The following is a 5,890-nucleotide window of genomic DNA, read 5'->3' as shown; positions in this document are numbered from 1 at the left end:
GAGAATTCATACTATGAGTGAAGATGCTATTTGGAATACACACTGGATGATACTGAATTCAGTCTCTGAATCTGAAGTCATTATGTGTATATTACGAACTCATCTGAGGACAATGTAATTATATATATTCTTGATCAAGGAAGGGAAGTGTTTTTCACACATAAATGCTACATACGTGTAATTCTAGGTTGCTGGTAATAAGACTAGTGTTTCTTATATTTAGCTTAGCTTCGTAAACGCTCTAGCAAATCATTTAGAAGGTCTAGAGATGATAAAATAGAGAATTATTTTTAGTATTTAGGAATGGTGTACAGCGGTAAACAGCTTATGTTATGTCGAGAATTTCTGTGGAAACAAGCTGAGACGTCAAGAAAGCGAATGTTAAGTATTTGTGAGACACTATACAATTTCCGTGAGTTCGACTGGGTTCTTATTTATAAATACTGATGTGACTTTAGTATAACATTGACAACCTTCTTAGATGCGCTCTTTTTGCACACTGCATCAGCTACACATCACACATGCCCTGTTAGAATCGTGAACAGTGGAGCAGATTTCTATTGCATGATCTGTGATGTCAGCATGCACATGCGGACTAGACACTGTGATATCACTATGCATGGTCGTGCGGGCTAGACACGTCACATGCGTCCCATTCGAATCACGAGCAGTGCAGCAGATTTCAATTTCACTATCTGTGACATCACTATGCGTGTCCCAGCTAGAAGCTGTGACGTCACTATGCACAAGCGCGGGCTATATAAGTCATGCATGTTCTGTTAGAATCACAAGAGAGAAAGCAGTCGAACAGATGAGAGGGATGACAGCACTCTCTGGTTGTGATAATGTGTACTAGGTCCAGACCTCATGGCAAACACAATGTTTCCCTCCATCCCCCCCCCCCAACCATCTTGGATTACGTCATGTAACAGTGCACTCTGGTGGTGGTACTGTGTACCAAGTTGGTTGAACTCTGGACCTTGTGGAGAACACGCTGGATGGCGGTAGTGCCTCAAATTGTTTAAATAACGACTGGTGCATGATTTCGACAGTTGACAATCAGCATGCAAGTTTGCAGAGTATTTTAGGTGGATTATTATTTTTATGGTTTACGAGTTGTTTGGCTCTCTGGACATAAATGTATTGCATTATTTACGATTTTCCGGTCTGTAGGCGGTGCAATGCATTATTTTGACAGTTTACAATTAGCAAGTGTGTCTGCAGAGCATTATAAATGGGTTATTTCGGTTTTTTAGGAGTAGTTTACAGGTCTGTAGACTATATGGCGTGACCCCAAGCATCTCAGAGCATGTGTTTTGTATTACTGTAATAAATATACTATCTCTCGAAATCCATCCCTAAATAAATTGCTCCAAAATAAATAAAGTACACTCCTTCCTCTCTCCAGCAGCCCAGTCCAGGCTGAGTCATTTTCCCACCAATTCCTAGGAAACGGGGGCTGTCGGATGACTTAGGTTAGTGGAGGTAGTCAAAGTGACCTATTTTTCCACCATTTTCTTAGGCTAGTGGAGGTGTGTTGCATTGTCCCAATGGATTTGAACTTCCCGCTATTTTCTGGAGGAGGGAAGGGGGAGGTTAGGTTAGTGGAGGTAGGTCAATTGACCTATCTTCCCGCCAAAATTCAAACTTCCATCCAAAACCCACTATCTTGGATGACCTCACAGCCGCCATCTTAGAGGACGTCATCGTCACCATCTTGGATACATCTGGCAACAATGGAGAGTGGGGCCATACGAACCTAGCTCAACTACTTATTTGAGTGGTTTAAGAACACCAGGATGACTATGCCACACTCCCTGCCCACCAACCTCCCTCGACTTAAACTCAATCGAGAATCCATGGAACCACCTCGATCAGGCTGTTCATGTTACAGATCCTCAACAGAGCAAACATTTAGCGCAGCTCGTCATGATACTGAAATCGGCATTGCTCCACATCTGTATCAATGCCTTCCAGAACCTCACTAAGTCTCTTCCACACGTCCATACTGAGAAACGTGGTTATTCAGGCTTTTGACAGGTGGTCGCATTAATGTGACTTGTCCATGGTAAAATTTCTGTAAAATTAGTCCATTTTCTACCAGAATTTAAAGTTAATCCCCTATTATGAGTAGCTACAAATTTTGATTGATTTTGAAAGCAAATAACTCTCATTTCTTATCCATACGAATTTTTACTACTACTGTTCATTATGCCATTCCATTCAAGTGTCATGTACTTTCCTAGGTATGATAGCAAAAGATGGTCATGGTGTGCAAGACGTAGCTAATATCCTAGTACGGGGTCATTATAGTTTTTAACTGATTTTCATATCAGTTTTAGAAACAAAGTTTTGACATGACAATAAAATTGTTTACTTGGGTAAGTCTCCTTGGCAAGTGTACTTTAGGCTGCAAGTTAGATTAGCAGTAGTCTCCATGTGTGATTTGTAAAGTTACAGAACCAAATTTTATGTATTTAGATGAATTTAATATGTGTTTCTAAGAGCTAAACATGGTCCTTTTTTTTGTTATGAGTCTTCAGTCTTTTGGTTGGTTTGAAGCGGCTTACAGCGATTTCCCCTCTTGTGCTAACCTCCAAATCTCAGAGAAGCACTTGCACCCTACATCTTCAATTATTTGCTGGATGTATTCCAGTCTCTCTCGCCCGCCTACATTTTCTATTCTACCGCTCTCACCATGGAATGTATTCCCTAATATCTTATACCATGTCCAGTCATCCGATCTTTCTTCTTTTCACTGTTATTCGCATGTTTCTTTCTTTTCCGATTCTGCTGATAACCTCCCCTAACTTTTTACAACACTTTGTAGCACCACATCTCGAACCCTTGAATTCTCTCCCTTCCTCGTTTTCCCACGCCCCATGATTCACTACGTTACAATGCTGCAATCCAAACGTGCGTTCTCAGAAATCTCTTCCTCAGATTAAGGCCAATGTTTGATACTAGCAGCAGGTCAGGAATGCCCTCACTTCTGTTGCTAATCTGCTTTTTATGTCCTCCTTGGTTCGTCCATCATGTGTTATCTTGCTTCCAAGGTAGCAAAATTACTTTTCACCTACCTCGCGGTCCCGAATTTCTATTTCAAGGTTGTCGCCTATCACATTTTTGCTACTTTCATCTTCTTTTGGTTTACTCTCAGTCCATATTCTGTACTCATTAGACTCTTCATCCTGTTCAACACGGCCATCAACTCTTCTTCACTTTCACTATGGATAACAATGTCATCAGCAAGTCTGCCTCGTTTGACTGCAATTGTTCCAAAACTCTATTAAATTCTGACTCTAATACTAGAGCCTTAATGTCTTCCATATCGACTGCCATTTCTTCTTCACTCTTGTCATCAGACAAGTCCTCCTCTTCTACATCTACATCTACATCCGTACTCCGCAAGCCACCTGACGGTGTGTGGCGGAGGGTACCCTGAGTACCTCTATCGGTTCTCCCTTCTATTCCAGTCTCGTATTGTACGTGGAAAGAAGGATTGTCGGTATGCTTCTGTGTGGGCTCTAATCTCTCTGATTTTATCCTCATGGTCTCTTCGCGAGATATACGTAGGAGGGAGCAATATACTGCTTGACTCTTCGGTGAAGGTATGTTCTCGAAACTTCAACAAAAGCCCGTACCGAGCTACTGAGCGTCTCTCCTGCAGAGTCTTCCATTGGAGTTTATCTATCATCTCCGTAACGCTTTCGCAATTACTAAATGATCCTGTAACGAAGCGCGCTGCTCTCCGTTGGATCTTCTCTATCTCTTCTATCAACCCTACCTGGTGCGGATCCCACACTGCTGAGCAGTATTCAAGCATTGGGCGAACAAGCGTACTGTAACCTACTTCCTTTGTTGTCGGATTGCATTTCCTTAGGCTTCTTCAGAGAAGCTTTCAGCATTCAGTCCTCACAACGACCATTTCTTTTTCGATTTCATCACATTTTTCCTGCATCCATTTCGCCTTTGCTTACACCTGGTTCCTATTTATTTATTTCTAAGTAACTTATATTTTTGTATCCCTAAATTTCCCTAAACATTTTTGTACTTCCTTCTTTTATCGATCAGTTGAAGTACTTCTTGTTACCCAAGGTTTCTTCGCCATTACCTCCCTTGTATCTATGTTTTTACTTCCAGTTTCTGTGACTGCCCATTTTAGAGATGTCCATTCTTGTTCATCTAAACAGCAGTATCTATATCCTCAGAGAACGTCAAATGCATCTCATCATTCCTTAGTATTTCAGTATCCAACTTCTTTAAGCACTGATTATTCTTGACTACCCTCTTAAACTTCAGCCTACTCTTCATCCTTACTAAATCTCATCTGAGTCTATATCTGCTCCTGGATATGGCTTAAAACCCACTATCTGTTTCAGAAACTCTACCAGAGCACGGTCTAATCCAAATGGATCTTCCCATACAGGCCTTCTCCAAGTATATCTTCAACTCACATTACTTTTTTAACAGTGTATTTGCTGTTACCAACTAACTAAAATTTCTTGCAGAATTCAATTAGACTCCCTCCTCTCTCATTCCTACTACCAAGCCAATATTCTCCCGAAACTCTTTCTGCTATTGCTTACCGTAATAGCTTCTTTTACATATTGCATTACCTGCTAAATATCCTTATATACTTTCTCTAATTCTTCATCTTCTATTCGTGACGTCGGCATGTATGCCTGAAGGTTTGTTGTTGGCGCTGGTTTGCTATCCATTCCAATGAGAATAATCCTATCATTGAACTGTTATCAGCAACTCACTCTGCCTTAACTGCCAATTCATAACCAATCCTATTCCCGTTATACAAATTTCTGGTGCTGTTGATTTTACACTATATGCGTTTGCCCAGATATCCACGTCTTCTTTCCTTTCCACTTCACTGACCACTACTGTATCTAAAATGAGCTTTTGCATATCACTTTCCAGATTTTCTAGCTCCCTTACCATGTCACACTTCTTACATTCCATTCTCTGACCTATAGGGTGTTACTCTTCTGCTAAATATTCAGTCTTTTTCTTATGGTTACCTCCACCTGTGAAACACCCGTATCAATAAAGTAGTGATGAGCTGCGTTTACACACCTTTAACAATTCTCTGTCATCTGCTACGAAGGAGATGCACTTCTGTTTTATCTCTAGTTACGAATAGATGGTTTTTCCATTACAGATGCGGCCACCATTTCGTAATATGTAAAAGTTACATAAATATCGTAAAGATAGAAGAACAAAAGATCTTGCCACAAAGTAACAATTAGATGATATCAATACACAAGTACAGATGCACTCGGGTGACACAGATATGCTAAATACAAACCCTGATAATCTGTGTTCATAGATAATGAAATTATACAGTTACAAAATGTATGTAAGAAACTCCAAGCAAAAAAACACAAACTTCGTAAAAATCAAGATAAGTCCAGAAATGCTGTGAAAAAATTGGAAACCTGTGTGGAAAAATGTTGCTAGCGAACAGTAAGGTCACATAAAACAATAGATTTGTGCGCATTGTTAAACCATCAGAGACGTTTACACTACCTGTCGCAAAAGTGAAAGACGCCGAACTAGAGGAAAACCAAGATTTGAATAAAATAGTCACGGAAAACAACACTGAAATCACAGGAAAACCTGATAGCATCAGTGAAAATTTGCAAAAGGAATTCTCTCAGATCAGAGATGTATTACTAAAGTATCTACCTAACTGGCGTGATGAAGTACACACGCAGTTTAACACAATAGAAAACCAACTGTCGTAGGCTAGGGAATAGATACCTGATTCGTCACGTAAAATTCGCCAGTCCAAATCGTGAGGAGTATCCATCAGATTCTAGTGATAAAGCGGACACAAATGAAGTCTATCCACCACTTAAGTATTACAAAACGGACA

The sequence above is a fragment of the Schistocerca gregaria genome, chromosome 1, assembly GCF_023897955.1.
Source record: "Schistocerca gregaria isolate iqSchGreg1 chromosome 1, iqSchGreg1.2, whole genome shotgun sequence".
Taxonomy (NCBI): domain Eukaryota; kingdom Metazoa; phylum Arthropoda; class Insecta; order Orthoptera; family Acrididae; genus Schistocerca; species Schistocerca gregaria.
This window is presented reverse-complemented; position numbering follows the sequence as displayed.